Raw genomic sequence first — 15090 nt, 5'->3', positions numbered from 1 at the left:
GGGACTCGCCTCGGGGCTCGCCCCGGAGCGGGGCACTAGCAAAATGCCCCAGGGCTCACGTGCAGGGCTTAATTCCTGCGAGGCTTACGCCCTAAGCGCCCGATTGTACGCCCCAAACACGCCTAACGCCCAACGCTCGGGGCTCACCTAACAGTTCTTACACAATTATATGTTAAATTCCTTAATTAAAACCGTTGACCCTCATAATTCTTTAACAAATGATTGATACTTAATAATTTTTCATTTACCGAAATAAGAAGATTGGGTATAACTCAAATAACAAGTCGTAATATTGCATATTTACTATATGAGAACATCCTGAGGGTGAATATCACTTAATATTTCTTTTAAGAAGACCTAACCGAATTGTGAATTTTCACTTGTCATTGGTCTTTTGTCCTATGTATCAAAATTATCATATTTTATTATTTCTCTATTTGAAAGTAATTTTATTTTTATTCATGAAGGAGTTACGTTTCAATTATAATACTGATAAAGTTGTTTATAGGGAGATACAATGAATAGTATGATAGTAATATTGTTTTAACAAATTGTGATTTTTTCATTGTTTGAAAGTTAAGATGTTAGAGTTGATTTGCATTCATAATAGCTTTTATTACATTGTATTGTTTATACTTGTAAGGTTATATATATATATATATATATATACTTTTCTTTTATTTTTTATGTAATTTTACCTATTTAAAAATATTTATTATAATTATATTATTTTATGAAATACAAAAAATTAAATACCCATGGGGCTTACGCCCCGTGCCTCGGGGCTTACGCCTCACCAAGGCATATGTAAAACGCCCCGCCTTACGCCCCTGCCTTTTTAAACACTGGTTGCGGTTAAATACATTAAGCTTCCAGTCATCTGCTTGTATTGAGTATTGTCCACCTTTCGCCCATCAGGCTCTTTTATGAGTTCCAAACAAACTTCCATTAGTGTAATTACTGAATTGCACTCCTTCATTTGAAACCTTTCCAAAATTTCTTGCAAATATTTTCTTTGAGAAATGAAAATTCCTGTAGCAAGTTGTTTCACTTCTATACCAAGAAAATGATGCATCATTCCAAGATCAGACATACAAATTCAACCATCGTGGACCTTTTAAAATTTTCAACCATAACCTCATAGTTTCCAGTATAAATCAAGTCATCAATATATAAACAAACCATTAGAATTTTCCCATCTCCATTCTTCTTAATATAAAGAGTATGTTGATATGGACATTTATGAGCTCCCTCCTCTGAAAAATAAGTATCTATATGACTATACCAAGCTTGTTTTAGTCCATGTAGATCCTTTTTCAATTTATACACCTTATTATCACTAACAATTTTAACATAACAAGGAGCTTGATCATTAAATGCCTCTTCTTTCAGCTTCCTGTGTAAGAACGTTGACTTTACATCTGATTGGAAAATAGGCCATCCATTTTGTGCTGCCAAAGCAATTACCATTCTGATGGTATCTAGTCTTTGTAGTCAATACCATGCTCTTACTTATAGCCTTTAGCTACTAAGCGAGCTTTGAACTTGTCAGTTTCTCCATTTTCTTTCAGCTTTGTCTTGTAAACCCATTTAACACCGATTTTTTTTTATTGTCTGGAAGGTCCACCAACTCCCAAGTTTGATTTCTTTCAATTTCTCTAATCTCCTCATCCATATCTTGTTGCCACTTCACATCTTTAACATATCGCAATCTGAAAACAAGACAACATAAGTGAATAAATTTTCAGATTGACATACCTCATAATCTTCCATCCATGCTAGATAACTTCTACTTCTCCAAAGACATTCATTGGCAGGCTGAACATCATTTGGTTCATGCCTTGTTGAGTTTCAAGAAGCTGAGTATACTCATTGATTGGTCTCCACAGATTGTTGCGCTTCTTCATTTTCAAAGCTTGCTTGAATTTGTTGAGGGAGATTGTCATTAGTCCAATTCCAAGTTGCTTCTTCATCAAAAATAACATCTCGGCTGATAGCAATTTTCTTGGTGATAGGATTGAACAATTTATGAGCTTTTGATTCATCACTGACACCAAGAAAAATGCATTTTTGCCCTTTGTCATCCAATTTCCTTCTTGTTGCATCTGAAATGTGAGCATACGCAATACACCCAAATATTCTGAAATAAGCAACATATGATTTGTTCCCACTCCAAGCTTCATGAGAAGTCATATTTTGGACAGAAAAAGTAGGACTTCTATTCAAAATATGAACACACCAAAAAACAGCCTCAGGCCAAAAGTTCTTTGGTAAGCTGCTTCTCTTTAAAAGACTTTGCACCATGTTAAGAATTGTACGATTCTTTTGCTCGCATACACCATTTTGTTGAGGCATATAAACTGTTGTAAGTTGTCTTTTGATCCCATGCCTCCTACAAAATTCTGAAAAATCCTCTGAGTTGAACTCTCCACCACAGTCTGTGCGGAGAATTTTAATTTGATAATCTTCTTCCTTTTCAACAAGCGCTTTAAACATCTTAAAATTTTAAACGCTTCAGCTTTCTCCTACAAAAGATATACCCAAGTGTTTCTGCTAATATCATCAATAAATATGATGAAATAGCATTTGCCTCCATTTGATGTAGGATTTATGGGGCCAATATGGGAATGAATTAATTCCAGCACCTTTTTTGCCTTCCAAGACGTACTTGTTAGAAATGGACTCTGATGTTGTTTGCTAACAACACATTCTTCACACACTTCTTTAGGAATTTTGAAATGTGGAAGATCCAACAGCATCTATTTCTCCAACAGCGTTCTCAAACCTCCAAAGTTCAAATGACCGAAAATGTCATAGCCATGCTTCATCCTTCAATTTTGCAGAGAGACAAATTTGAGTATTCTTATGGAGATAAAGAGAGAACAACTTATTTGTCGTCATTTTAGCTTAAGCAATTAAACCCAACTTTTAATATCGAATTTGACAAACTTCATCTCTAATATTAACTTTATAAGCCCTTTCTTGTAGCTGCCCAATACTCAACAAATTTGTCTTCAAGTCCTGAACAAAAAGTACATTGTTAATAGTACTAATTGAGTTGTTCTTAGTTGAGATTTGTACCTTTCTTTTTCCCATAACAGAGATGCTGGAGTTGTCTCCAAATTTTACAGTATCATGGAAAGATTCATCCAATGCAGAGAAAGTTGATTTGTTCCCGCACATGTGATTGCTGCAACCTATGTCAAGATACCATTTACTTGAGGCAATTTCTTCTTCAGGATGACAAACCATCAAGAGAGATACCTCCTCTTCCTTCGTTTCTTCAGCTTGTGTCTTTGCAAAGTTATATCTACCAGCATTTTTATTCAAAATAGTTTTACTTTCAGATCGATAGTGTCCATACCAGTGACATCGATAACATTTAAAATTTGATTTGTCGCGCCCTTTCTTGTTTCCTTGAGATTCACCAGCTCTATTCTTGTCATTTTTGTTTTGTCCAAGCTTGCCCTTCCATTTTTCTTTCTCACAACTAGCTCCTTTTGAAAAAGTTGTTGCCTTCAATCTAACTCTTCCTTGTTGATTTAATTTTTGTTTATGAACCAACAAAGAACTCTACAATTCATCATAGAAAGGGTATCAATAATCTTGGACTCTTTAATTGCGCAAAAAATATAGTTGAATTTTGTTGTCATTGAGCGAAGTATTTTCTCAATGATAGTAACATCCTCTAACTTTTCGCCATGAATTCGCATTTGCGATAACCATCGCGCTCGAGAAATAGGCTATCACCGACTCACTATTTTGCATATGTAGAGTTTCAAACTCAGCACTGAGCACTTGGAGTTGCGCTCGTTTTGCCTTCGCCGTTCCTTGATACTTCTTTTTCATGGAATCCATATTTGTTTAGAAGTATCCTTGCAACAAAAATTCAATTTCATATCATGATTTCAAATCTCAATTCTCCAAAAAGTAGGATTTCAAATTCCAAATTGTGATTTCAATCCTTTTTAAATGTAAAACTTGACACATAAGTTTATATTTTTTTAAAAAAGATCCATTAGTTTAAATTTTGCAAAACAAGATTCATGCTCGATGTGAAAAAATTGTGTGTATCATGTGGGAGGATTATATTAAAGAATATCTAGTTACTACTATTGTTGATTTATTGGACTAGTGAATCCTTGTAAATTTATGTGTATTTGAAAGTTTATAATAACATGTAATCATTGTAACAATTCGCTTTTTACACGGTGTTACGGCATAAAAGGCTACTGCGTAGTCGTTGGTGCTCTTTCGGACTTTGTTTTAAAAGAGTCGCCACCTAATTTTTAGGAAATTAGGAAAATCAGTTTTGAAGGGTTTATTCAAATACCGTGAAAAAACCTTGGTAATCCAGAGTTCTAGGTAAGGGTTCTGATGATCCCCTGGGGAAGGTGTTAGACACCCCAATATTAAGGATCTATACTATACGGTTGACCTTCGAATTCCAGTGTAGGAGTACTTGCTTAAACTGCCTATTGTGTTGTGTTTATTTTCCCGTAAAGAATTGTCATGCATATCATATTTTTTTTTGGAAGAATATATCCCCTTTATTTATAGGGTATCGTAGTTTCAGATTTATATCATCCGAGAATAAGTAGTTTCCTTTTATATATAAGGAATAAGTATAAGTTTGTAAAAAAAAGTGTAAAGGAAACGTTATTTTTATAAGTTATTTATTTTATACTCACTCACCGGGGCTCGGGTTGACTCGTATTGTTACGTTTTAGTCTTATCCGAAACTTTATATTACGCGTAGGTTCTTTAAACGTTTATAAGGGTGTTTTTATGTTTAAATGAGTATATATTTTCCGTAAATATCCGTTAATTTGGGCCTGTTTTGGGCCAAAACAGTGTTTTGTGCTTAAAAATCTTTCATTTACCTCCATTTTCCAAAAATGGGTATTCATAATCTTGGTAAAAAAATCTGGTTTTGTTTAAGTTAAAAAAAAAAAAAACTTGGTCCAATATTTTGTCAAAAGATTTGCCACTTATCAATGAAGTTATATAGGTTAAAGCCAATTGCGTCAAATCTGTCTATTTAAACTGATTTTGGGAAATTCAATTTGGAGTAGGAATTAAGTTAATTAACTCATTTTTGTGGAATACCTTTATTATATAAAAATGTGATTGCTATTTAAACTTTGAAAATCAATAATGATTTGTTTGAAAGCAGTTTTGAAAAGGTCTCATTTTGATACTTAGCTGTAAGAAAAAAGAAATTATGTTTGTGTCCGTGGTTTTGAAAAATCGCATACGAGGACCTAAAGTCGACTAAACGGCATAAGAACCGTTGTTCTAAGATGTTTAGTTCCAATCATAAGGATTTTCCACTATAATATGAGTTTGAATACACATTTTTACAGGTACATCAAGTTAGGAATAAGTCAACAACTAAACGTAAAGAGACACAGTTAGACTAGGGGCGTACCAAGCCCCTAGTTGGCTATTTTCACCCATGGCTGGGCCTTCTGCGCACCTCGCCATTATCTTCATCTTCTCGGACTCGATTTGAAAAATATTCCCATTTGGGCCTTAGGCCCATTGGGTGGGGCTTTATTTGGACCCGAATGGCCACATACGAGGAAGAGGAGGAAGGAAAAAAAACATCGGTTAGTTTATAATTGCTGAACTTATCACTAAGGTAGATGACTAAAGTTATAAGCACACACACATGTATAGAAGATAAAGTATATACACATACACATATATATGTAAGGCAATCACACTTGATCCATACTTACCCCTTTGCCTATTCAAATGATGCTCAAATTATCCTAAGACTTAGAATGGCAGGGGACTAAGTCTTAATCCCGTATTCCCGATGTCGCACAAGTTCCAAGGGATTTCAAAGAACTCCAGGCATGGCTAACACCGGGAGATTAAGACAACCCCGAATTACCACATTTGGCCTTAGATTTATTTGGGTTTTATTGAGAGAGGACAGAGAGAGCGCAGAACCAGAAATTCAATGGACGTACAAGTAACATGCTAGGAGTTGGTGCAATTTCAATAAGCAGCCACAGGGAGCAATATACAAGTATATACACTGAGAAAGATATTATAGAGGACCTTAATGTCACAAAATGGCACTTGACAAATCAAACACAATTTCTTTAAAGAGGCAAAGGCAAGCAGCACCAGCAGTTGCAAACAAAGGTAAAAGGGAAGAAAACAGTCAGTTGCCCAGGACAACCAAAACAGACCAAACATCGGTCTCTCATAAATAGAGTCAGGGTTGCAGCAGGAGCAAATAACAATAATCAGTGAGAAGAAAATGTAGGCAGTAGATACATGTGATCAGAATATAAGAATGAGGGGTAAAGATGCTCCTTGAGACTCGATGACAAGTTTAATTCAAAAGAAGATGAAATCCCATATCTAATAAGTTAGTCCTAATCAATTAAGCTAAACATAACTAAACGTTAAGTAAGTATGTCAAGTGTGCATACTAAGAGAGAGGCATTAAAAAAAAACTTATTTCAGAAGAGTGTGAATATCAATCATGGTCACAAATCAAACAAGTTGGACTAGGCAAATGAGCACAATATGATAGTATTTTATAGTATGGCATCTCAGGGATGGCTAGAGGCAAATCAGATTGGCAACTGACTTAAAACATGATGCAAGCTAAATGGAATGTGAATTCACACAGTAAGGGTGCAGAGGTGAATACTCTCAAGTATAAGGAAGCAGAGTAACAAACTTATCATGGATTTGAAGTTAACAATGGCACTGTAGCTTGGTTAAGAGCTCAACACACTTAGGCAGGCAATACAGGGATTAAGTTCTAGTCATAGGATGCATGATCAAATGTAGGTAACAATACTAAGCAAGATGAAATGCCTTGGAGGCCATGTGATTATACAGAACAAGCATACAGAGTGTTTCAACTAGGATAAGAAGTAGGAGAGGAGAAAACACACAAGAAAACAAGTCAAAAAGGAGCAGGAGGGTCAAGCAAAAGTCAAAAGAAAACAGCAGCATAGAGTAGCATGGGTATGCAGCAACCAGGGTAAAAGAAAACAGGCAAGTTACAGCATATGTGAAGGGAAGGGGTTATGCAAAATTCATTCAATGGTACATGATGACATAAGAACAGGGGGAATGGCAAATCACAGTCAGTAATGCAGAGTTCAGGGAGCAAAACAGGACAAGGATAAGGTTTGATGTTCATGATCAGTAAAGATGTCCAAAGTGAGATGCAATGCCACAGAATTTCCAAGAAGGAAACTAACTATGCTAAACTAATGAGAATGAACTATCAATACAGAATTCAGGTAGTCAAAAATAACTCCTCAATGGTACTGATGGACATACAAAACTAGGTTCAATGCTATGATTACATAATGGTCACATATGAATTAAGTTAAGAAGCACATAATCATGTCATGTCACCAAGGCAGTAATTCAGATAGATACAGTTGAGTATGAAGTTACTAGATGGGTATTATACACTTGGATAACTACAAACAATCATGGGGTGATTCATAGAGCATGGATGTATTATTAACAGATAGGCATTTGAGGTATGTAAGGAACTTCAGACAGTGTGGTAGCTCAAAAGGGGCAAGGTTAAGTGTAGTTAAGGTAGGCATGGGATATAAACAAGAAAGGGAAACACTCAAAATCACACAGCACCATATGCAGCGAAGAAGGATGGGCATGTATACTGACTAGTTTGTACCTAGATTGAAACAGGAGAGAGGCTTGGAAAAGTACTATGTAATGATTAAATGCATATGAAAAGTTATTTCAGATGAGGTATTGCACAAATAAGTAAATAGGCATGAGCATGCAAGCTAAAATGCAAGGAGACAGGATCATACATGGGAGGACACAACTGTATGCATATTCAGGATCAGATCATTGTCAACAAGGAGTAGAGATCAAACATGATAGCGACAAGATTTAGAAAGCATTCAGAGATGATTCCAGCTCTATCCTAACATGCAGGAAACAAGTCACATGTAATTGAGATTACATAATTAGCAAATGGATTGTCATAATTCAAGGACATGCATTGCGACATATCAGACAGCATTTGGAGCTCACACCAACTGCAAACGCACATTATAACTCACTTTATACTTTAGGCATAGCATAACAGGAAGGACCAGCAATCACAGACAATGGTTTATACATGGTATGATCAACATGTTCAATCTTCTCAGATTTCACACATAAGCCCAATCAAGTTCAAAAGGAAATAAAAAGATATAACTCCAGATTATTTTTGCACAAAGAGCATATACTCAAGTCTAACTCCTTCCAATATGCAAACAACATAGAGATAATTATAGACTAACCTAAAATGATCTAAGCATGGTCTTGGACCCCTCCTATACATAACTAATGAAAGATTTTGAATCAAGGTCAAAAAGAATACTATAAGACTACTTTTCTTACATCACAAATGGGGAAAACAATGAACAAGCATTGCACTTCCTAGCTGCAAGGCAGCATACCCTTAATGCTGACACAGAAATTCAAGTGAGACCTACTTAGATGTTAAGTAAGAGGTGATACTACACTAACAAGCCCTGAGTCAAGGTAAATATACATGGATGGCATGATCAAGAGAAGCAGGCCAACAGTTAAGAGATTTAAGCAATATGGGATATGACAGAACTAATTATCCACTACTCTTTTCATATGAGTGCAAGGAAACTAAATCAATCCAGTCATTTTAACCCTTTAACCATGAGATGCCAACGGGTTAGTTTACAAGCAATATTACAACAAAACTAACTCAGCAAAACCATATTAAGGCCAACTATACACATATATGACAAGATAACATGTTTTGAAGAAAGGTTTCCCCATCAAAATACTCAAATACACAAACCACACACTCAAGCAATTACATTTCTAATAGCCTAGCAGTCCCAACCTCACATATACAAGATTAACCTATAAACACTATTAATAATAGCAGAATAAGACTGAACTAATAACTAAACTACCACTATGTCACGACACAACCCCATGGGCCATGACTAGTGCCCGAGCTGGACACTCATATACATACCTGTTAGACATAGTCAAACTGAATCTAAGAACACTATGGAAACTTGCAAAAGAACTCCAAAGGTTCATAACGTCATCATATATATATGTCTAGATAATTGTTGTCACACCCTCATCTTGATAGGGCATGATGGGCACCCGACTCTCATCAGAGTCGAGCGAACCCTTAAACGTTCGCTCTGTCAAAACCTGTCATTTCAAAAACTTTTAAAAAAGCATGAAACTTTTTCACATAGAGATCATTATCTTTATACAGATGATGAAAACTTTTAATCAATTACGCACTTTAAACCAACTGAAATCATCTGAAAATACATACTTTTTTAACATCTACAAATGATTCGCACTTCTCGACGCCCTATCCACAGGACACTGTCTGCAAAGTCTCTAACATATACAAAATACCACGACATAAGTACTCTGACCCGGCAACACTCCGAACTGAGATGGAGCTCGCCAGTCCCGCGGAAACACCTTCTAGCAAAGTCTTCTACTCATCTGGGTGTACCTGCGTGGCATGAAACGCATCCCTCGAAGAAAGGGGGTCAGTACGGAATATGTACTGAATATGTAAAGCATTACTGAATCATAGCACAAGAAAGGTGCAGCAGAGAACAAGTTTAGAAGTCAAATTGTAAGTAACCTGAAACAGCATTCTGAACCTAGTCCTGTGGCCTTTACCCAAATTCCAGCATGCATAATATAAATACAGCATACGCAAATTCTAGAATACACAATATAAATATAGTATCACAATAGTCCCTTCGGACAGCCGCTTCCGGCTCAATAATAATGATGGCCCCTTCGGGCTTGCCGCTTCCGGCATAATAGTAAAGATGGCCCCTTCGGGCATGCCGCTTCCGGCATAATAGTGATGATGGCCCCTTCGGGCAGCCGCTTCCAACTTAATAATAATGGCCCCTTCGGGCAGCCGCTTCCGGCTAGTATCATAATAGTCCCTTCGGACAGCCGCTTCCGGCATAATAATGATGATGGCCCCTTCGGGCAGCCGCTTCCAGCTTAATAATAATGATGGCCCCTTCGGGCATGATAGTAAAGATGGCCCCTTCGGGCATGCCGCTTCCGGCATAATACTGATGATGGCCCCTTCGGGCAGCCGCTTCCGGCTTAATAATAATGGCCCCTTCGGGCGTGCCGCTTCCGGCATAATAATAATGATATGGAAGTAAACATAAATCGTAAATGAAATGAAGTGGTAAAACCTCACACCCCCTTCGGAGTGGTTTTAAAAATAGCACACTCAGACATAAGCTGAGGCCATAGCACACTCAGGCATAAGCTGAGGCCATAGCACACTCAGGCATAAGCTGAGGCCATAGCACACTCAGGTATAGGCTGAGGCCGTAGCACACTCAGGAATAAGCTGAGGCCATAGCACACTCAGGCATAAGCTGAGGCCGTAGCGCACTCAGGTATAGGCTGAGGCCGTAGCACACTCAGGCATAAGCTAAGGCCATATATTATATAGCACACTTAGTCACGTCATGAAATCATCAAGTAGCTTAGGCTTGAAAATCTCGCACCCCCTTCGGAGTGGTTTTGAAAATCTAAATAGTAAAAGTTCGCACCCCCTTCGGAGTGGTTTTGAAAATCTAAATAGTAAAATCTCGCACCCCCTTCGGAGTGGTTTTGAAAATCTAACTTTATGTTTCCTTTAGTATAAAACTAATTTTTTTTCTCGAAGCCATTAGTGAAACCATATGCACAACTCAATTGGCATGATATAAACTGAGGCCATATGTTATATAGCACGCTCAGTCGCGTCATGAAATCATCTAAAAAAAAACTATTATGGACGTCATGTATGAAATCAAACCCTTTTCATTTGTCTCCTTCGAGACTCACAAATTTAAATGTAAAATGCATAGGTAAGAGAAAGACCTTATGAATGTCTCCTTCAGGATTTAGACAGCATTATGAAGTCGCACAACTTGAGAATGCCCCTTCGGGCTTAAGAAGTCAAAGAACTCAGGATATCCTACATCTAGGAATGGATTCATTATGGATATCGTTACGCTACGTTTCCAAAACAATCCGAGTTAGCATATGAAAGTTAGGAACGATATTCATTATAGAAACCTCTACGAACATATCCAAAACAATCCGAGACCATCCACGAAAGTTAGGGACATTACTACTTACAGACCTCTTTAAAAGAAAACAAGGACTCTTTATGCTTTGCTCGTTATTCAATCATATGATAATCTCGACTATACTAAGATACTCACATCAAGAAGTGAATAAGAATCATTAACAAGCTCGGAATCAAGAATAGAGTTACCCCAAGATACGTATCATAACTTACTTAGCTCTAGGACATGCCAAAAGAAAGAAAGGGTAAGCCTTACATACCTTGCCCGCTTCCTACACTAATCCGAACTTAAGTCTTTGGCTTTGCAAGATCTACAACAATATTAATGTATACCAAACATTAGCTATAGATACTTAGAAGTTCAATCTTCAACCAACACTTTACTTGCAGAAATTTCGGCAGCATTTCCCCTGTAAATACAACTATCCCCGAGAATCCAACTCGGCCAAATCATCCACAACAAATCCGAGAATTTAACTCGGCCAAATTATCAACAACAATACCAACGGTTATTCTAACAATATCCACAATCAATTCAAAACTCATACTAACATTAGCGACTTCTTTCTACAAACTTCAACGGCGTTTCATTTATATTCAATTCATAATTGCTCACATATTCAAGTACTAATCCAAAACCTTTCAACCAATATTCAAGAACACTTGAAAAAATCCGCATAATATTCTAAACAATCCAACCAACATGCCCCCTTACCCGAAACCTTCCAAATTCAACAAGAACATTAGCAACACATTTCCTTCTTTCAAATTCATGAACTACACCAACAATTCACGTACTAACAACATTACTTTCCATAAATGCAAGAAGACTATATTCAAATCACATTAGCTTCTAAAACAACTCTCCGACCACTACAACTTCAACTAGAATCATTAAACTTTCATTTTCATCATAGATTCCATTACAACAACAATCAAAATACTAGATAAAATTGTTTCATCATCCCTATACAGTACAACACATACACGGCCACACACTACATATACACGGCCACAACACAACATCCATATTTTCATGAATTTCACCCATTTCTACATACTACAACATACACAATCATCCATAACATATAAAAGGAAAATTAAATCTTACCTTTTTCCCTTAACTTCTCACTTGGCTAGAATTTGTAGCTTGCAAGAATGGATGCTCCACTTGCTCCAATGACTACTTCACTTTGCTAGGGACCTTCCAATTAGTAGGAATGCTAGAAGGAAATAATTTTTTTGGATCAAAATGGAAGTCTTCAATTTTTTCCTCCACCATGGCCGAATGGCCCTTATGTTTTCCTCTCCAAGTTTCTTGAAAATTCCTAGTATAAAAGATGAATAATATGACCAACTTGTCATCTTTTGGTCTTATTTATTTTACCTCCATGTGGGCCTAAGCCCACTCCCTATTTGACGGCCCACTTGGCCCTTTCTTGCTCCAAGACCATTTTTTTTTTGGAATTCATGAAAAATTATTTCTCCAATTTCCAAATTTTCCCTTAGCCTTCCTCCATATTTTCTATGAGCCATCTTGCGAATTTCCCTTTTTGCCCCTGGCCTTTCTTAATATTTCCACTTCAAAACTTTCATGAACAACTTGTGTGCTAAACAAGGTAAAAAATATAGCCTTGCCCTTAACTTCCCGCAATTATCTTGAATTATCCGAATGCACAAAATACGGGATATAACAATTGTCTCATGAGGAGTCACAACTGATCAAATCATAAAATGATATGCAAGCCGACAAGGCTGCCACTATATATCAATATCATGCGCAAGCCGACAAGGCTGCCACTACATACGAACATATCTATAGTACATCGTATAGACACAGCTGAACAAACTTATACACAACCCACACATATGTCTATAGACCTCTAAGAGTATCGATAGTGAAATATGATGGGACAGGGCCCCGCCGTACCCCTGGATAAACATATATATATATACATATACATATACATCAAAAGATCTGTACCAAAAGTCTAGGCTCCGGAACAACGGAGCTCTCTAAGATATCTGAGTGGAAACCTTAAGCTGGAGGATCACCAAATCGAGTATCTATACGTGCGGGCATGAAACGCAGCCCCCCGAAGAAAGGGGGTCAGTACGAGATATGTACTGAGTATATAAAGCATGAAATACATTAAGGAAGATCATAACTGAAGTAGAGATTCCAGGAGACAAGTATGATAATCAAGAAATCACTGTACATGTGTCTTACGAAACAAAATCATGCATATCATTATCATATACCATACCCGACCCATTATGGGACTCGGTGAATAAAGTCGTGTACACGTATACCATACCCGGCCCATCATGGGACTCGGTGCCATAATCATATTATCATATCATCATGTCATCATATTATCATATACATATACCGTACCCGACCCTCTAGTGAGGGGCTCGGTGAACAATGCGGTGAAACTTTGCACAAAAACATACCCGATCCGGGACTCGGTGAAAGATATATTGAGGCATGCATGAGCAGAGTAGTGAGAAACCATATGCAAACTAAGTCATATCTGAGACTCAATAGATTAATCAAAATGAACTATCATTCGAAAATCAAGACAATAGTCATATCAAGTACCCTTCGAATGTCACTATGGATTATATCAAAATAGAGCCTCAAGGATCATAGACATGTATCAAGATAATATGAAATAGCTTATGGAAGTCAAGGACATTAGTCATCGTAGAGTCTCTAAGAATAGGAGCTTATACATACCGACTACTATCCAGCGTATAGAAGACTTGAGAGGCAATAGCTCAATTACCTTAAGAGTTCTAACATTAAGAAGTGAATAAGAATCATGAATCACACTCGAAACTTATGGAAAGAATTACCCCAAAGCTCATATCATACGTCACTTATATCTAAGACATGCCAAAAGAAAGAAGGGATAACTTCATATACCTGTTAAAGGTTAATCGTAAACAAGTTCGCTTCATCGCCCCTTTAGCCTATTTAATATGAAAGTAACGCTATCGTTAGTAAACTATACTTTATATCTTATGAATCTGTAACCAATCACTTATAGGAATCATTCTTTAATTCATACTTTCTTGATTAGAATTTTTATTAGTTACGAACTTAACGGAAATTGGGCAGCATTTCCCCTATATAACTCGCCTAACCCAAACTTCCAATTAGTCTCCTGTTATCATAGCAATACCAACAACAACAGTAATAGAAATATTCATATCATATCCTTACAATCCAGCCCATAAATAACTCAAACAGCCCAATAACCTTTCTTAATCCTTTTCCAATCCAAATCATTAACATTTAAGATTATACACCAAACAAACCAACATACACTTTGTATACGATACGTTATACACTTCTTTCTTCCAAATTTAGAAGCCATATCAATGTCAATACAACAACAACAACAAGAACAACAACATATGAACATAAACCACACTTTCTAGTCTTTCAACTCAACAATTCCATATAACAACTACAACTCCTAATACCAACGAATTCTTGCAATTTCTTACTTCCAATTTCATCTAATACAATTTAATCTTTCCATTACAATGCCATTAATCCAATTATACCATGAAATGAGAAGATATTACCTTAATTTAATCGGAACAAATTCTACACTCACTTGCACCAATTGCACTATTTCTTCTTCCTCAATTCAATCCCTTATGTTGCTACCACTTCCTTGGAAATTTAATAAGATTTTTTTTTTAGCTGGCCGTGAGCAGTGGCAGCCATGGTTGCTAATTTCCTTGCTCCAGTTGAGCTTTGGGGAGGAGAAAATGAACTACTAGTCATCACAATGCCTTATATAGGCAGCCCCAATGATGGACACGTGTCCATCACAACGAGTCACCAATTATATTTTTTTTTAATAAAGGGATCGGGTGGGCCCCACTCAAAATATAATTAACTTAATTAATCATTAATCCCTGCTTAA

Source organism: Lycium barbarum, chromosome 9, assembly GCF_019175385.1.
Source record: "Lycium barbarum isolate Lr01 chromosome 9, ASM1917538v2, whole genome shotgun sequence".
NCBI lineage: Eukaryota > Viridiplantae > Streptophyta > Magnoliopsida > Solanales > Solanaceae > Lycium > Lycium barbarum.
Note: the sequence above shows the minus strand (reverse complement) of the source record.